Source organism: Mesocricetus auratus, unplaced genomic scaffold (assembly GCF_017639785.1).
Source record: "Mesocricetus auratus isolate SY011 unplaced genomic scaffold, BCM_Maur_2.0 Super-Scaffold_4256, whole genome shotgun sequence".
Taxonomy (NCBI): Eukaryota; Metazoa; Chordata; class Mammalia; order Rodentia; family Cricetidae; genus Mesocricetus; species Mesocricetus auratus.
In genome coordinates, this window is record NW_024429182.1 from 120,610,411 (window position 1) to 120,631,126 (window position 20,716).

General features: G+C 40.4%; 1 protein-coding gene across 1 annotated transcript in view; it reads right to left on the reverse strand.

The window, feature by feature from the left end:
- Agbl1 (AGBL carboxypeptidase 1) overlaps positions 1-20,716 on the reverse strand; it is a 519,496-nt gene that overhangs the window by 425,703 nt on the left and 73,077 nt on the right. The gene's annotated exons all lie outside the window — the stretch shown is intronic.

A 20,716-nucleotide genomic window follows, 5' to 3' on the forward strand; every position in this document is an offset into this window, starting at 1 on the left:
CTAATGGGTCTCACTGTGGGTGTAGTCGGGTCTGAAGCACTCCCTCTCCTCTGCCCTCTGCCCTCTGCCCTCTGCCCTCTGCCCTCTGCATAGGGGCAGAGTAGACCAGCACTCTCAGCAGGCTCCTGGTTGCTTGGTCCTCTGGGGGCATGCTGACCTGCTGTAGTCCCCAGGCCAGGAGATCCCAGATAGGGCAAGTGGAAGGAAGTCTGGACCAAGGGGGGCTTGAGCTCACCTCTGCCCTGAGTGGATGTGGGAGTAGACTGACACTCTTAGCAGGCTCCTGGTTGCTTGGTCCTCCAGGGGCAAGTTGACCTCTAGAGTAAGTTTGATTCAAGAGTGTGACTGCTGGTAGGTTATCATACTACAATAGATGGCTGTGTATCATATGTGCAGCATTAATTGGATTCACTGAATTATAAAGGAAAAACAAAAAATAGGCCATGAACCTGGAAGAAAACATTTTGGGTAGGGGTCTGAGAGGATATGAAATGGGAAGTGAGTTGCTATGATCAAAATACCTTGTATACATCTATGAAGATCTCCAAGAACAAATCAAATATTATATATATATGCATATATATACACACACATATATATAGTAATTTTCTTGGTCAGAGTTTTTTAATTTTGGAATTCCTTTTCAAAGAAACAAGAAATTGTTTTAGAACTGTATTCTTGAGTTGTTTTCCCTTTGAAGCAATCAAGACTAAAAATGAAAGGTTAGACTGTGTACAAAACACCATTGAAAATCAAAGTCTTTTCAGCAGTTGCCTTCCAAAATGTGCTTTTCTATTTATGCTTTTAAAAACAGGATAATTATTGACCCAGTGACTAATTGTTCAAGGAACTCACTTCAGCTTTCACCAGTAGCTGTGATCAGAAAAAAAGAATAATAATAATAATACTTTGGAGTAGGCATGTATCCTAATCAGAAGTAAAATTTAAGAAGTCAATATTTGGGTCCTTCAAACAACATGGAGAAAATAATAGTGAATTGAATTTTCAAAAGCTATTTTCTCTGAATCTCTTTGAAATGACAGGTTTATATCTAAATAAGACCAGTTTGTGAACATGGCAAAATGGAGCTGCAGTACCTACAGCTACCCATAGATGGTACTATGTTGCACAAGCTCAGGATTCATGGATTGTTGCAGTCTCCAACAGTCCTTCTGCTTCTCTGCTTCACTGGCCGTTGGTCATGTTTCAGAAACATTGCCTTCCTCTGCTGCTATTGCCCGATTATTTTCTGCTTTCCCTCTTTCTCTTTTATATTTTAATCTTGCAACTCTATTATATAACCCTGTAAGAGCATCACATAATTGGGGGAACCTTGATGTTACTCTGAAAATCCTTTTGGGGAGATTCATTTGGCCTGCATCAAGCATCATAAGGTGGGAATATATTATGTGTGATGATGATTACTATGGTTAGGGTGGGTCATTTTCAAAGACAAATTATTTCAACCTCCGGAAAACAGAGGCCTGAGACTGCCTCTTTCCTCTTTAGAGCCCATGTGCTATAGTAAACCCGTCCACTGTACATGCTTTATTTATTTATTCTAGTCATTTAGTCATTTCTGTTTTTAAATTGTACTGAGAGAAAAAGCCATCACACTGCAGCCGGGAGTGTGTGAGAGAATAGTTCCTTCTGCTCTATGTAACGTGCATAGTTACAAAAATCCCCTGATTCAGATCTTATCGAGTGAGATTATTAAACTGGGTACACGATACTCTCCCATCTGCATGTAAAATATTCAAATTGTAAAAAATGTTAGTCAGGCCGTGGTGGCACAAGCCTTTAATCCCAGCACCCAGGAGGCAGGGGAAGGTCGATTTCTGTGAATTCAAGGCCAGCCTGGTCTACACAGCGAGTTCCAGGACAGCTAGGGTTGTTACACAGAGAAATCTTATCTCAAAAAACAAACCAAAAAATGTTAGCAGGAACAAGATACAGAAATGCAACATACTAAAGTAGAACATCTAGAAGTCTCTGGTAGCCAGATAGTGAATGATTGAAAAACAAACAAACAAATGAAAAACAAAACCCTGTATTCTAAAGGAGTGAAAACTTGTAATGAAAATAGCATGAGAAACTTCTGGACTGTAAGCTCAGGTTGGCGTACCTCCCCACTGTGTGTGAGGAAGTCCTTCTGGTCCTTGTCACACACACCTGAGAAGTAGCCAGAATGGGAAACATCATTCAGTGACAATGGTAAAATAACAAAACAAGACAGAGTGCCGGCGCTTGGATGTTAACCACCCCAGGAATAGGTGTTTGAACACTGGGTCACCAGTTGATGGCGCTGTTTTGAAAGGTTGTAGGTTGTTCTGAAAAGTTCTTAGATGAAGCTGGTGGCTGGGGGCAGGCAGGCAGGCCTTGAGGTTTTACAACCCCACCATACGCTCTGCTACCTGATAGCAATAGGAATGTGCCCAGCTCCCTCTAGTTCCTGCCACTCAGTCCTCCCTGTCTGGGTGAACTATACCCACAAACTGGGACCTTAACGAAAACATTCCATGCCTTAAATAATGATTTCTTATCAGGTATTTGGTCACAACCATGAGGAAAGTCATGAATACAAGAGCCATCACTGCAGTCATTCTCTGTGCTCCTACTCCCAGAACCCAACAGAAAGTGCTAAAAGAGCAACTATTTTTGTTTCAGTTTTGATTCTATCAATCTGGCCCTAGAGATCCTAATATACTATATTGAAGTGGAAATCGGTGTGGCTGCTTCTGATTTTAAACTAATACCAGGATTGACTATACACTAATACACATGCCTCTGTAAGGATAACACAGCAGAGAAAGCTGCTCTTCAATTCAAAGACGGAAGGAGTCAAGTTTCTGAATATTCAAAGGGGACTTCTGACACAGAAAAAGGTAAAATGAGAAAAAGGACAAAATATCTGATTTTCACTCGGAGGTATACTCTAGAGGACGTCTGTGTCTAAGATACAAGAGCAATTGACATGAGTCTGTAAACTTAAGAACATGCAAAACGGGACATAGATAAAATGCATAGTGATGAGCTTGAGACTTGGTGGCGGCTGCCAACAGCAGGCAAGATGCAGCAGAAACTGAATTATTTAAACTGAAACAAAAATAGGGAATATACCTAGAATGTGAAAAAAATGATTGTTGTTTTTTGCCCTTTTCTTTTTAAGTAAAGTGACAAAATAATCTTGGAGAAGGAGAGGGGGAGGGAGGGAAGAAGAGGAGATGGAAGAAAACAAGGCAGTATAGAGAGAAGAGACCTCAGGTGTGTCCACTGCCTGTCTGTCTCCATCTTCCATCACCATCTATCTGTACCATTGCATCGAATAGCAAACCACGTCTTTTCCTTGCCCAAATGCTGCTACATATATTCTAAAGTTTGTTTTCCTGCCCAGGAAACACTGCTCTGTCCCATTTTCCATTTCTCATCCCTCACACTGAGAACCGACATCAGGCTCATCCATCAAAACCCCTCCTCAAGTCCTCTGTGAACGAATGAAGTTATGACTTGATTATTGATGACGGTGCTGTTCATGTTCACACAAGCCAGACCGTGCACTGAAATATATTTTAAACTAGGTGGTATTCAATAATTCCCATTTAGTTTAACTTTTCATAATTACAAAAGTGATATCTAATAATTATAGATAATGTTCATAACTTATAGTTCCATGGCCTATTTAATATTTAACCGCCCATGCCCTCCACCCAGCTTTTATAAGTTGTATATTAAGATGTAACTGACATACAGTAAGTTAGACACATTTATGTATAATTTGATAAGAAGACAACGCTCTAGTTGGTGGTGGTGCACATCTTTAATCCCAGCACTCTGGAGTAGAGGCAAGTGGATTTCTGGGAGTTTGAGGCCAGCCTGGTCTACAGAATGAGTTCCAGGATAGCTAGGGCCGTTTCCCAATGAAACCTTGTCTTGAAAACACAAAACCAAAAGTAGACTTGACAATGCATAAATCTTTGGCCAAAATTAAGACGAGGAACAACCCACACAAGTTCCCTTGTGTTCTTACACAATTCTCCTCACCTGACTGACTTCATCCCAACTTTCTGTTTCCAGCTACTATCTGCTTTCTCTTACCATAGCTTATTCTAAAATGGAGTAAATACGGAAACACATAGTATGCATGTTGCCTGGACTTTTCGATCAGTGCAGTTTTTTTCTTATTATTATTAATGTTTAGGTTAGCATACAAAGTAATAGACTTTTCCATACATTTCAGTAGCATCTTCATACATTTGTATCATTATGCTTTGTTTACATTATTTCCACTCCCCCCATTAATTCTGCCATGCCCGTTACTCTACTTTCTGCTCTTTTATCACATGTATTCCTTGTAATTCCTACATCCTACACCCTATTAGATCCCTTCCTCCCCTTACGTGAACTACTTCTAGTGTCAGGACCTACTCATACACACATACACAAATATACCCACATATATGCATATATATGCATACATAATTTTAAATGTAGCGTCCTGATATAAGAGGAAACATGTGGTATTTGTCTGAGACTGACTTACATCACTTAGCATAATTATTTCCAGTTGCAACTATTTTCCTGGAAATGTCATGATGTCATTTTTCTTATCTAGTGTACAAAATATCTTGGATACACATACTACACTTTTTTGGATCTATTCATTTTTTGGAGGACATCAGTGTAATTCCACTTTCTGGAACTTGTGTGGAGTACAACAATAAACATGCATTCCAACACAATTATTTGATATTAGCTCATGCTGTAGTCCATGTCAATAAAGTATTTATTTGGGCTGCTGATCGATACCTCATTGTAATGAAAGCATTACAGTTTATATGTGCATCAGTCAGATAAGTTGTCTCCTACTGTTTGTTGTTGCAAATAGAGTTGCTATGAACATTGTGGCCACATCTGCATAAAGATATGTGCCTTCATTTCTACTGTGTAACCACTTAGAAAGGGAATGCCTAGATCACATAGTAGGGTATATTCTTAACTTTAATAAGCCATTTTCTGCTGTGATTTTATATTATGTATTCTCACCATCAGAGAATGAGAGTTTTGGTTCTTCTCCAGGTTTGTTAATTCCACTGATACTTTTTCTTAGTATGTTTTGAGATTATAATTTAGTTATAACATTCCTCCCTTCCCTTTTCTCCCTCCAAACTCTCCCATATGACCCTTCCCCTCTCCTTCAATTTCTTGACCACTTTTTTCCCTAGGTGTTATTGTGTGTGCATGTGTGTGTGTGTGTGTGCATCTATACATGTATTCCTAAATATAACTTGCTCAGTCTGAATGTTACTTGCATGTATGTTTCAAGGCTGACTATTTGGCACTAGGCAACTGTTTGATACGCTCCTACTCCCAGCTTTCCTTAATTGCCTATAGGTCTTTACCTGACGCCAAGGCCTTATTGGCTTTTCCCCATCCAGTCTATCATGTCCACTGACGTCATCTTTCTTCAGCTCAAGTTCGGCCAGTCATGTTGGTAAGACTTTATAGGTGTAGCTTCTGATAATACTGGGAAACGTTATCTGACAGCAAACTCCCTGATCCTCTGGCTCTTACAACCCACTCTTCACCCTCTTACACAATGTCCCCTGAGTCTTAGATTTAGTAGTGTTTTATATATGTACCCATTGTGATTGAGATCCACAGCTCTTCATTTTAATTGGTTACGGTTCTCTATAGTGGCCCCTGTCCATTTCAAAGAGACATTTCCTTAATGAAGGGTGAAGACACTTACCTGTGGGTATGAAGACAAATGTCCATAGATTATTCTTAGGGGGTATGGTGGTTTAGTAATGTAGTGGTTGTAGACTCTCCTCCAATAACCATAACTTCACTAGCACTAAGGAGTTAGCTATGTGTATAGCATCAGGCATGGTTTTCCTATTGTTGAATGGGTCTAAAGTGAAATCAGAGAGCTGCTGGTTACCACCAAGGTACGCATGCCACTACTGTACCCTTAGGATTATCCTACTATGCTGGTCATTGATGTGGTTCATAGGCATCATCCCTTGATAGTCTTTTTAATCATAATCCTTCAATGAAATATATGCTGAGCCTGTCTATATGCATGGTTTTCATTTGTGTAATTTTTGGTAATATATATGTTCATTTTCAATTGAATGCCTCATTTTCTTTTTTAATTTTAAACACTGACTGTATATACAAAATAAGGCACACCTTTATAAGATACATGACTGGCAAATCTCTCTCAGTCTGTGCCATGTAACACCATAATCCTTTTTTGGGGAGGGGTGTCAATACAGGGATTCTCTACAGCCAGTCTGGTCTCAAACTCACATTAAAGATGTGCACCACCACTACCCAGCTCATCATGATCTTAATAAAAGCCTTTTGAGATTCAGGAATTTTTGTTACTGATGAAATGAAATTCACCTAAATAATTTTTGCCTAGCCAACAATGACAAAAGCTTCCATATCTTTCCTTCCAGATATCTTACAGGTATGACTTGGATAGCTATGTCTAGTACTATTATACATTTTATGTTAAGTCCTTTTACAGTGTGAAATATAAGCTAAAATGTACCCTTTGCACATGAATTTCCTGTTTTCCAAGCACCATGTATTAAGCAGATGTCTGTTTATCCATGGAATTTACCTAGGCCAAGAATGAATTGTCCAAATATCTGTAGACTGATTTCTGAACTGCCTGTTCTGTTCCATGAATCTGTTTGTCAACCTTGGCATCACTACCACAGCCCTGATTACTGGGGCTTTATTTTAACACTTCAAATAAAGCGCTATTACTCTTTCAACTTTGTACTTCTCTTTCAAAATTGCCTTCATGATTCTAGATCCTCTGCATTGCCAAGTGAATTTTTTAATCAATTTATAAGTTTATAATAAAAGGGAGCTTGATAACTTGTACTGGGAGTGCATTCGATCTATAGCTCAACTGAAGGAAAATTGACATTTTTAACTCTAACAAATCCTCTGAGCTGTTACTTCCACTTATTCAGGTGCTGTTTATTTTGTCTCTGTAGTTTTGTGAACTTTGCGGTAAACATGTCTTTTTCATCTACTCTCAGATTCATCCCTATTTATTCAATCATTTAGTGTGATTGAAAATCAAAAGCAATCTTCAGATTCAATGTTATCCCAATAAAAAAAATTTTCAGCACACTTCTGAGCAGAGAGTTCCTAAAAGAATAAATACAAATGGCCAATAAACATTTTCAAAATGTTCAATGTCATTAGCTATCCTGGAAATACAATTTAAAACTACTTTGAGATGTTGTAGGATACTCTTTTTACATACTGTGAAGATGTGTCTCTGCTAAGGCACCTTCTGATTGGTTTAATAAACAGTTGAAAAGCCAATAGCTAGGCAGGAAAGGATAGGTGGGACTTCTGTGGAGAAGGAGGAACTCAGGGGGCACTGGAAGACATCACTGGCTGGTCAGATGTCACAGACTCCCCATGGCCTAGCAGCTTATCTTAATAGCTTAGCAACATGGAGCTCCCTTCTTTCAGCAAAGCCCCCTGCTCTCTACCTGCCCTTATCTGAAGAACGTCCCTGAGCCTGGAGGACCGACCTTATCTAAAAGCTGTATTTCGAACAGATGCCTGATTCATATTCAGCTTGACCTTTGGCACAGATTTCTGCTGAGAATACTTGTACAAGGGGCTCTATTGCCATGTGATAGGAGCAGGCTACTCAATACTAATTAGGGTTTGTCCCCAGGCTCCCCAGTCCTATATATTCCTTATGCTCTGGAATAAAATTGAGCTGATTCACCAAAATCTGTCTCCTGGAGGGTTGTCTCCATTCGTGTTCATGAGCCATCAAAGCTTTCTGTCTTCCTATCTGCCTCCTTTGCCTCTTGGCCAGGTGGCCAACAGGCACAGAGGGAAAGAGGACCCTCACAGGGGGAAGAAAACTGACAGGCAGGGAATTCGCCAGTGAGACTCTGAGGTAGTCTTCATTGATTGGAGGAAATGTAATGAGCCACCATGTAGCAAAATGTAGATTAACATAAATGGGTTAACTTAAGTTGTAAGAGGTAGTTGGGAACAAGCCTAAGCTAAGGCCAAGCATTCATAATTAATAAGTCTCCATGTCATAATTTGGGAACTGGCAATCCAAAGTAAGTCCAACAATACTGAGAATCCTTCTCATTCCAATCAGAATGGCCAAGATTAAAAAGCAAACAAACAAAAAAACTGACAACAAATGTTTGTGAGGATGTAGAGGAAAGGGAAACTCTCATCTGCTTTCAGGAGGTGCAAACTGGTGAATCCACTTTGGAAATTACCATGTGACTCACATATACTGCTCATGGGCATATATCCAAAGAATTGTATATCCTATCATAGAAATACCTGCACACCATGTTCATTGATGCTCTGTTCATAATAGCTATGAAATGGAATCAAGCTAGCAGTCTATCAACTGTGAATGAACAATGAATATCTAGTTCATGTACACAAAGTAATTCTATCCATTGCTAAGAATCATGCTACTACAAATTTTTACAGAAATAGATATAACTCCAAAATGCTACACTGAATGAGATCATCCAGAGACCCAGAAAGACAAACAGCATATACTCTCATTCATATATGTCTCATAGCTTTGACTATTTAGATTTCTGTGCTTAATTGTAAGGGGTAACTCTAAATGTCCAAAAGTAACAAAGGGGTCATGGGATGTGTGGGTAAGGTCTTGTTAGAGACAGAAAAGCATGGGTGATATGAAAATAGAGGGCATAGACTAAGTAGACTTAATAAGAATGGGGTGGTGGATAAAGGAAAGGAAGGAGTTGTGGGGAGAGTCAATTCAAACTTGTGATGTATAAACAAGCCATGTAGAAATCTACTACTTTATAAGCTAACTGAATTTATGCAATAATAATTTTTAAGAAGTTTAAATTGAGGTACTCTGTATTGCTACATAATGCTGCTCTAAGAAGCCATAATTAAAAAATACACAGTGTTGGCTGTGGAATATCCTTCTATAACTTGGTGGCTATGAAACCCCCAGAGGCTCTGCAAACAATTCAGACTATCACCATTGCTCTTATTTGCTGGCCAGAACTAGATAACAAGACTCAACTGCTAAATGCACCTCACTCACATGCTTTGGATACAGAAAAATCAGGATTGCCTGAGATAAAAGTTTCTTCCCTGGTGGCTCCTATACATGGTGCTGGGAGGTTGGAAGGAAACTTCATCTGTGGCCCTATGCAGCTGTTACAATACCAACATGCAGACAGGGTGTGTCCACTGATGTAGTCATGACACAATTATAGTAAATAATCCTTTCATAGGAGGGAATACAAGCCAGACACTATAAATCTAGTCAAAAGATTATGACTGCACAAACATGACCTGTACACACCAAACTGGATGGGGAAAAACCTACAAGACCTCAAACCTACACAAAGAACTGTAGGCAAATTAAACAAGCTGGGAGTAGAAGAGGTGACCTTTTGTTGAGGCCCATATATTGGAAATCTATTCCATCCTGCCATGAGTTCAGAGAGCCTCAACTCCTACTATCTTTAAGATATCAGCTAATAGCTACAGGATGTCCTGGCATCGGTGGTGAATGGCTCCTATCTAAATAACAATAGACTTGGGCCAGGGCTAGGTGATAAGTGAGCACCTGATGACCAAGTACATGCAGCTAAGAAGTATCTTTAGGATTAAGAGAAGTAACTGTTATCTGTCCTTCATAACATGATAATAGAAGTCTTCTGCCATTATCCCTACCTTTGTTTGGTTACTTAAGATGATGCATGAATAAAGTGATGGTATTCAGTATTGACTGACCCTGTCCTCCTGATAATGATCTTATGTCTCTATCTTTTCTTTAACACTGATAGCTAGCCTTCCCTCATGCACACTCCCCCACCCAGGAAAGGACCCAGGGTTGTTCTGCTGGTCCCAATCACAGCCCCGAAGACATCAGTCCATGATGTATGGTCCCTCAATGTGGGGATAATACAGATGGCACCCAACAGTCTTCCCTAAGAAAAAAGACATCAATTGATTGTCCAGTGCTGAATGATCATCCCTGAAAACATACATATTAGTAACATTACACAGATTAAGCGGGTTATGTTTACATATACAAATACATATATCCATGCAATAGCAATTAGTGAAAAAAAAGATAGGCCATGAAGTTGAAGGAGAGCTGAGAGGGGGTATATAAGGAGGTTTGGAAGGATGAAAGGGGAGGGAGAAATGTAATTATATTAAAATCTCAAAAATAAGAAAATAAAACCAAAATGAAAGGAAGTATCACATTAGCCACTTTGATAAAAAATAATAGTCAGTAATAATAATTAAAAAAAAGAGATTATGCCTTGGGAGGGCACAGGCCCTAGAAGGTGATTTATTACTGATTTGACAAGTTGCCATGTGATCACACTGCACTCTAACATGGGCATGTACACCCATTGCCTCATGCTGCTTTCACCCTTAATCAGAGAAGCTCCTCATTATCGGGGGTGATGGTTAATGTAGAGACTCATAGCTGGTCAAAGCACTGAGAATAAGTGACTGTTGAGTCCTCAGTCCTAATTAGGATATCTCTAACTCCCCTGCCAAAGCCCATGGAAGAGGAGACGGAAAGGTCATAAGAGCCACAGGATGGGCAGAAGTACTGTGAAAAAGTATTTTCTGGGTCTGACACGGCCATGGCAGTCATGAACACACTATAGTGGAAGTTACCTGCAAAAAGTAAGGAAGTGGAAGTAAGAGAGAAGGAAGAAAAGGGAGTGGGAAGGAAATGGGAGAGTATAATAGGAGGTGGTCATGATCACAGTGTATCACAGGTAAGTCAAAAATTAATGAAAAGACATTTCAGTAAGATGTTTTCAAAGAACACTCTTTTAAAGCGTTGTTTTACTTCCTGGTAGCTTAATGAACCATTTAGAGACAGGGTTTATTTGCCCCTACTGATCTCAGAGCCTTGCTATGCTCTGCACGGCAGAGACACAGCACATCCATATTGATTGCTGCTCTAATCACAGCAGATAGGAAGTGAAACCAGTCTAGACGTCCATGAATTAATGAAAATGAAACTGTGGCACATATACACAGTGGAATGTTAATAACTTCTTCATAATCTTTTTATGTCCTGTTAATAACAATTTGCTAAGACTAAGTGGGATATTGCAACTATTCATAGGAAATACTAGTTGGTTGGTTATTGTTGTTCTGTTTCCCTTGCCTACTTTTAGTACCAACAGAATGCTAGATAAACTAAGACTAATCCACGTTTTAAAGTTTTCTGCAGGGGTTTGTGTACAACTTCTATAACTCAGTGTCCACTGTGGACAGGAAGAAGAATCACTCATTTTTTAAAAAAGATTTATTTATATGTTTATATATATATAGTATTCTGCCTGAATATATTCCTGCACACCAGAAGAGGACATCAGATCTCATTACAGGTGGTTGTGAGCCACCCTGTCATTGCTGGGAATTGAACTCATGACTTCTGGAAGAACAGCCAGTGCTCTAAACCTCTGAGCCATCTCTCCAGCCCCATCACATATTTTCTCCTCATTTCCCCTCTCCCTCTTTCTCTCACTCATCCCTCTATCCCTCTCCTCTCTCTCCAGAACTCTTAGTTCCAGTACTCTGTCCTATAAATTCTACACACAATGGACCCTCCAAGCCTCATATTAGCTCCTCAATTCTGTCTCCTAAACTGCAGGTTTCTTTGGGGCTATACCTGGATCCTTCACTACCAATGACCCCTGCACTGCCCCTTGGAAACTCAGACAGTTATCAGGGGCGATACAGGAATTCATCTTTCAGGGATCACTATTCATTATTGCCAGATATTTATATGCTTAAAAACATTGTTTTATCTATATTTTTATCTTTTTCATGTGGGAAGAAAAATCTAACCATAGTTTTCCCATCTTGACCTGTATGAATTTTGAAAATGATACTTTTTCTATTTCATATTTTATTGCAAGCAATTTTTCAAGACAAACCTCTTTCCCTAGTCTATTTTGTGTATTTTGCTACATAACACTCAATACATAAACATATCACACTTACCAAGGATTCTTTTATTGAATTTTTTCTTTATATCATTTCTGATTATAAATAACACTGTGATTGATATTTGTAGGCATGCGTCTTCATCCACCTTTCACAATAATTATTTAGTACAGATTTCAAGAAGCGAAAAAAGAATGAGTTGAGTAATGAGAACTTACTTCTAATCTTGGTAAACTTTACCCTACTGTTTTCATGAATGTCGTTCCCACCAGCAAGAATGTACCCACTTTAGTGAATCCTTACCAAGAGTAAATGTTATCATATTTCAAAATCCTTGCTGTTCTGATTTATAAAATTGATACCTTCATCTAAATTACATTTCTGAATTATTGAAGAATTAAATTTTTATATATGAGTTTATCCATTTTTTCCTTTCTTGGAGAATTGTATATTGTTATTATTTTCTACTAAGATAATGGTGTTTTAGGTTAATTTGGATGAGCTTTCTACTTCATACTCCAACTAGGCATTAAATTGTGTGTGTGTGTGGTGTGTGTGTGTGTGTGTGTGTGTGTGTGTGTGTGTGTGTTTGCTCAGATGTGCCTGCACATCCATGAATAAATGTGTGTGGTTTTGTGTTTTCACTTTTTCTTCTGCCTCTATCTAGAAGTGCCTGTTTTTTATATATCCTTAGCATCTGGGAAATGCGTTACTCCATACCTAAAATTCCTTTCCTTGTAAATTCTTCTCTGCCAGCTTCCAAGTACACTGAAACACTCCCCTTCCCCCACACTCTCACCCCCCGGCTTCATGGATACCCTATAATTATGACAGTCGTCTTGCTCGTTTGAATGCTGACGTGTTATGTATCATCTACAAGCTCCTTGAGGACAAGAGCCATTTCTTTTCATCTCAAATCCCACATAACTCTGCTAAAAATAAAATCTTCAAATACTATTGAATGAATAAATTAATGGCTGAAAGGGTGAACCTCAGGTAAAAACTGAAGCATCAATAGGCATTAACATAACTGGCATTTACTGAATACCTATGATGAACCAGCTAAACGACATTCAAACTTAATTCATAATAATTCACTTCTTTTAAATAGCCATCTATAGTTCTCTATTTTTCTCATCAGCTCTGTTGAATATAACTAATGATCACACCAAGATCCAGTATCAAAATAGCTTTGCTCAGCCTCCAAACTGCCCTAATCCTGAAATCTCTGCAGAAACCCTTGAAAACAATTAGCTTTCAGTAACTATGCACAATGGCTTCTTCAAGGCTTTTTCCTTTCCAGCTGACTGGGTGGTTTTTATTTGTTGAGCATACTCATCTCCAAGATACTACACCACCTCATTCTCAGCTCCACAAGAAAAGAGCTTCCCCAATTTGCCTTATGATCTTATGTTTGTGATATGCAACTGTGGAATCATTCCCTGCAGAACATAGCCATGGCCTATGAGAAATGTTACCCCCGCTCTTAGCAGAGAATGATGGTTCCAGGAGTGTTTCCTGCTAATCCCCGAATACTCTCCAACCTATCCATGGATGTTTATAATTTTGTAAAAGATGTGACCTGTAAAGAAAATAGGAAGATAGCAAACTTGTGTATGAAATCTTATTGCATCAGGCTAGGGTCAAAGATGTGTTTCTTTGGCAAGTAAAGGCATTCAAGAGTCTGCCTCATATCAATATGGAAACATGGGTAGGTAACTATGGAGGTGAAATATGAAGAAGCTTTTAGCAGATACAAAAGGAAATGGGGAGATGGTTGCAAGGGACATAAAGAGCTTGTCAGTTCCTCCTTATATACATAGGACCCAGGATATTTGTTCTGTTTTGTATGGAATCCTGTCTAATATCAGAATATCAGCTCAATTCTGACTCTTGCATCATGTCATCCTGAGGAATAAATGCTACAGTAATAGTGGGAATTATCTATTTGCCAAGCCAGTGTTCTTAAGGCAAATAATGGCCTTGGAATCTCAGGATATCCCAGACACATGTAAGTCACAGAGCCACCTTTCCCCAGTACATCACAACTACTTCACTCAGGTGACAAGAGATCAAAGAGCTCTTTAGATGGAGGAAAAGGAAAGACTAGAGCCTCAAGCTCCCAGTGCTGCTAGACTAAGCCTTTCTAGGCCCCAAATGGATACTTAGTAGAGATTTCAAGGAAAATCCAAGCAGACCCCCTGACTGGCCAAAGCACATAAGAATGTCTTCAGGGGGTGGAAAACCCACCCACTTTGCAAGCCCAAGACTGGATCAGAATAGGCCTTCCTATCATATACATTGCATTTTAATTGTTGCATAGATTTAGAAGCTCAAGGATAAAATAAGACCGTCTGTTGTTTGTAAATCTCCAATGCTTACTAACAAGACAAATATACTAAATGTCAACTAAGTGTTCTAAGCACATCTGTTTTATATAATACAGTAGGGTGCCCTTTAGTAATGGAATATGTTTTGAAGCTCATTAGGAGTTCGATGAGCTACTCTCTGTTTCATTGACCTCACCTTAGATGAAGGAGATGGACAAGAAGGAAAGTTCCTTGGAAGCTTCCAGCTTTCGATCCTGTGACTTGAATATCTATGACTGGCCCTAACAGAGAGAGGTCACTGGCTTCTTAAGAAGATGAAAGGGATTTCAACCATAGGCCTCACTGCCAGGGTTTAATTCATGTAGGAAACTATTCATTCCACTATCAACTACAGGCTTGGAGTCAGGTTGCAGAGGCTATAATCACTTTGTCAGTAAGTTGAGCCCATGGTGTACATCCCCAATATCAGCACTTGTGAAGCTGGGATGGAATTTTTTTGTTCCTGTTCCAAAGCATTTGAGTCCAAGTGTTCCAAAGCACATGGCCTCTGAATCATCAATAAGAGCCCATGTCCTGAAAAGTCCAGAGTCTACTTATATTGAGTGGAAGGTTCTAATGCTTTTAAAGAGAATAGAAGCAAAGAACACCCACGAGGAATATAGTAGCTATTTCAAGAAACAGAAAAATCTGTTTTCTGCAACTTGAATCCCCACTCTCTCAGTGACAAAGTAGCTGTGTCACGTAAGCTGCTATGATCACAAGGAAACCATTAACTTTGGCTGAGTCTCCATTCATCTATCAGCTACTATGATGAAATAAAATGGAATGGTATTCTGGCTAGAGAAAGCGCAGAAAGCTAGACTTTGGAAAGACAGTGGTTTGGGGAGGAGAAGAAGCATAGGGCATTTTTCTAGCTCATAAACTGAAGATGAAATCATCAGAAATAGCTGCCAATGAAGCAATGCCCAGTAATCCTGCACTCAGGCAAAGCCTAAATGCCAAAGAGCCCTGGCAGACAAGAGCTCTAAAGGGAGAAGATCACTAACACTATTCTAAGTACAGGGAGCAACTAGGACAGCCAACAGGACACTAAACTGAAGAATTTGCTTATGAGGCTTGTTAGAGACCCAAACACAACACCACCTTCTGTTGCCAAGGTATTTAATCCCAGGTCTTCTAGAGCACAGAAGATAACCCACAATTGTGCCAAGAAAGTCCACGTCCCAAAGACCACTGATCCTGAAAGCAAATCCCAGCATTACAGACCTGCATAAAGGCTGAGAGAGATGGAGTGGTTATATTAAAGAAGACCTCTTGTGTAAGGATAAAGCCAGCGTAGTCTAGAACACAATTCTTGACTTTCCATATTGTTGGGGATGCTTCAGAGAGAATGCCATTGAAGAACAGAGGGACAATCTCAGCCTATTGAGAATCCTGAATCTTCCTTCTCAACATGTGGTGTAATGGTCACAGAATACAATGGGGTTGAAGAAGCATCCACTAGTAGGAAAACTCTAGTTGACTTAGAAATCTGTGAGGCATGGCAAGCTCACAGATTTTGAGAGCTACTGTATGCCGGTAACATCTGATAAGCCATCTGCAATGTTGGGATAAATATTATGGCATAAGGACCCAGTAGGATCAGAGAAAATGTCGCTATGCTTTGGGAAATGTCAGTGGACATGGACATCATCACTACCAGAAGTCTAAACCCATGGAAGTAAGGGAAGATGGGGACCACTGGAAGCAGAGAATGTTGAGACATAGAACAACACAAGCTCTTCTAAGTCACAGGGAGTCAAGCACCGGTGGGTGATCACCTATGCCTCAGGAAACTTTCTTGCTTAGTGGGTTTGAACTGCTCCAGGCCAGTTTTGCACAGATAAACAAACTGGTCAACCCATGGACCATGCTAGCAAAGAGGCACACTCCCCTCCCTAGCGTCATCGCCTTCTCCCAATAGCTCCAGAACACCCTACAGAGTCTCAAGCCCCTGCTGAATCTATTAACAGACTAACACAGGAAACCTAATTCAAAGAGAAGCAAAGTTTTCATATAAGTGCTGCCCCCTATCCCTGAAATGCCCTTCAACTTTGGAGCCTTCTGCCACCCTGTCAACTCCCCCAGACAAACTCTCGCCAAGACATGGGGCCCTAATACTTCCTTTCCCTCCAGTGAGCAAAACCCCCCTCCCTTTCAAACTGATGCTCTTCTCCTGGCTGACTTCTCCAAAGTGCTGCAGTCCCTCATCTCACACAGTTCTTGGTAGAGTGGCCACATGAGTTTTCAGGTGTGTTTAGACACATGGCAGAAGCCTACATGTGGATCCAGTGTGGGATGGAAAACAAAGATGACCATAAACATGAGGTGACTTATTCAACTGATGCTGTAGTTCACTTATTACCAATATGTTCTAACATCATACATACTAATGTTGGAGTGACACTGAGATGCTTAGCATAACCTCTGCCCAAAATAACACTCAAAGAAAACTTTGAGAAGTGTTTCATAATTAGTGGATGGAAGTACTAACTGCCCTGATTTACTCATTATGTATTGTATACTTGCATCAAATTATCACATGGTACCTTAAAAATAAGAATGATTAAATATGTAAACCTTTTAATTTGCATTTTAAGAATCTTTTGAATTTAGTTAAGAATCTACCCTAGTCTATACGAGGAGCTAGACCCTGTGGAGAAAAACAAGGTAAGCAAGGTTCAGTTTCTATCTTGGTAAGAAGAATTTAGAGGGAAGAGAAGACACTTGGGTAACACCGTACAAGGTTAAGTACAAAGTGTGTTGAAGGAAAGGATGAAAAATATTGCAGAGCATCTTTAAGGAGAGACAGTTCCCTCTCCCCAACCCCAACCCCTGACATGGAGACTGGGTAGCTGTTTTATCCTTTGATAAAATGGCAACACCACTCCTGGAGCAGGCCACACTTAGAGACAGCTGGCTGGATAAAGTGGTCAGAAGAGGAATGGGAGATAAACGATGGTTTCTAGTCAGGGAAGACCACTTAGAGGAATGTAATAGTCTTCCAAGTCTGACCATGGCTTTTCAGACCAAAATGGTGGACGTGGGGAGCAAGAGGAAGTGAGAAGGCACAAGCCAACACAACAGTTCACTGGTGAAGAGTGCCAACACGGTGGGCATCTAGAAAATGAAGGAAGCCTGGAATAGCCATTCCCAGTCACGGAGGCTGGCACAAGGCCACAGGAGGCTTGTGATATCACCTCACAGGCCCTTTCTCCCTAGTGAGGCTGGAACTACAGTCATAAATCTTGCCCTGAGTACCACTGGAGCTGGGAGGACAGCTGCGTGTCTATTTTAGGTACACATAGGAGAAGCAGAGCAGGCTTAATCTCCACAGGAGGAAGGAGTCACAGTGGCACCACACTGGGCACCGCTCTCACAAAGGCATCCTGGAATAACTCTCCCATCGCTTGCAAGGGTTTGAAGGGTGATATTCAGGGGAGCTATTCGTGTCCTACAGACATGCTATTGTATCCTCCCCTGGAAGAACCCTCAAACCCATAGGTCTGGCTTGTAAATGCAGGAAATTAAGTGGAATTTATTTGGGTTCATCTTAGCTTGAGAATTGGGAGATGCTGCTTACGGGAGCTGTCTGGCTACAAGCAGACAGCCTATCACCCAGCTGTGTCTCTATTACTGGTGACTGACATCTCCTAGCATGTCAAATCCCACAGACTTTTTTGGCCATTTTTTCTGTTTTTTATAATCTTTTTTTAAAATTAAAATTAGAAACAAGCTTGCTTCACTTGTTAATCCCAGCTGCCTCTCTCTCACCAGCCCCCAGCCCCTCACCCAATCCCCACTCTGCTCCCCAGGGAGGGTGAGGCCCTTCATGGGGGATCTCCAGAGTCTGTCATTTCATCCAGGGCGGGGCCTAAGTCCTCCGCCATGTGTCCAGATTGAGAGAGCATCCCTCAAGGTGGGATGGACACCCAAAGTCCATTTGTGTGCCAGGGATAAATACTGATCTACTACCCAAGGCCCCATAGATTGCCTAGGCCTCCTCACTGACACCCTCATTCAAGGTGTCTGGATCATTCCCATGCTGGCCTCTCAGCCACCAGTCTGCAGTCCAAGAGCTCCCCCTTGTTCAGGTCAGCTGTCTCAATGGGTTTTACCAGCCCGGTCTTTACCCCTTTGCTCATCACTCCTCCCTCCCTGCCACTGGGTTCCAGGAGTTCAGTTCCGTGCTTAGCTGTTTCCATCAGCCACTAAATGAAGGCTCTAGGATGGCATATAAGGTGTCGCCAAACTCATTCTCAGGGAGGGGCATTTAAGGTAGCCTCTCCACTATTGCTTAGTTTGCCAGTTGGTGTCATCCTTGTAGATATCTGGAAATCTACAACAAATCTATAAAGTAAGACTTGGCGTTTACACTTTGAGAAATGCCAGAGTCAAGAAAAGTGAAGCAGCTCACCAAAGAGTCAGCCAGAGCCGCTAGGGGTCGTCTTCTGATTTCAGCGCCTTCATTCCTTATCTTCTAGTTGCAAAGTGCAGATGTGAGGGGGTTGAGATTAGAAAACAAAGTAGTTTTGGGAAAGAATTCAAAAGCAGGGAGAATAGCTATTTAGCCTTTGAGAGAAAATGGCCATTCAATTGAAGAGAAAGATTCCCTATCATTAAGCAAATTGTTCCATGGATATGAACCATTTAGATGGTAAAAGAAATTTAAGCAAACTTTAACTACTTGTGATTGTCTTACATATGGTGGTTTTAGAAATATAACACTGGAAATAGACTGCAAGATACTCCAAGGGTGCTTTAAAAGCTGAGGCTCGTGTATCGGGCAGGGCTTAAATCCTGGCACTTTCATTTAAATCCCCAGCAGGTTACTCAACTTCTTTCAGCTTCATTTTTTCCCCTGTAAATTTAGACCCAGTAATAGCATCTGCCTCAAAGAACAAAAGAGGCTCAAATGAGATAAGGCGTGCTAAGTAAGAGCTGAGCGCTGTGCTAGGCACCTAATCAACACCATGTCCATGACAGCTACGTTGGAAAGGGTGATGAAGAGGCCACTCCTCTGTGGATGTTTGCTTTTAAGTTTGGCATTTTTCTCAGGAAGGGGTACCACCTGGTGCAAAGTTTCTAAGGCTGATGAGACATGTAGAAATGGTGGGTATGGTGCTTTAAAAAATACCCCTGGGATCCTGGGCAACTTCCTATTTTTAGAAGCATTCTGCCCCTGTTAGTTAACCACTGGTGTTGTGGCCCCTTGATCAGATCTGTACCTGAACTTGACTTTTTGCAGGAAAGGAAAGCAATTCAGATGGCAACAGCAGTTGTCCCTAAGAAAGGGATATCTATGCTCTAGCTACCTATGATCACCTTTACATATGGTGGTTTTGTTGCTTTGTCTTCCCAATCTTGGCTTTAATAACAAAGACAATAGAAACTATCAAGACCAGAAAACTATAGGGTCTCATGCCTTGATACCCAAGGCTAACTGACAAGGACAAGGATTTGTCTTTGAAACATCCTTCAAACAGCATGATGCTCATGGTAAAGAAGAGATTGCCTGAAGAGACTCATATGTACAAGGGAACAGTGAACACTACATTGACTTTCACATAGTATACGAAAAAACAAACAAGTATATATTGTAAGGACAGAATACTAGGGACACCCTTATGATTAGGACAAGAGGATAAAGCTCATGTGTTAGTGACCAAAAGACCCGTTGAGACTACAGATCTCAGCAGCAAAGGCAGCACACAGTGACAAAATTAAACATGCCCAAGACCTGAACATTCCAGTGGTCACAGATGTCTAAGGACAAGCTCTTTCCCACCAGCATTTCTCACTGCCACCCACAGCTTCTACGATACACTCCTAGAAGAGGGACACAATAGAAAAAAGGCATTGTGGGCTGAAGAATCGCTAATCTGATTTTGAGTCCTGATGAAAAAAAATGTGTCATCTGACACAATGGACATTTAAGGCCAAAATAAAGTAAAGCTATAGGAAAATAAAGGGGTTACCTTTACCCCTGGTTTTGACTCTGAGGTTTTTCACCTACTACATGAGGGTCCCTTGGTAGAGTTGTGTTGATTCCTACTTTGCAATAAAGTTCCCCATTAGTGTGTAAATATCCAAAATGAAATGCACACTGTTCTAGCCCCTTTAAAAAGGTGGTACGTAGGAAGCAGTATTGTCTTGGAATGGAGCATACTACATAGATAGGCCCAGTGTGTATAAGTTTTATAAAAAGCTCTGTGAAGTCTTACAGTAAAGAAACCTATTTCACTTTGTTTAAACCAGAACTTCTCAATTTATTTGATGAGGCCATTTTTTTTTTGGCTGATATGTAATGTATTTCAAGTCAGGAAACGCTGGTTTAGAGAACTGTA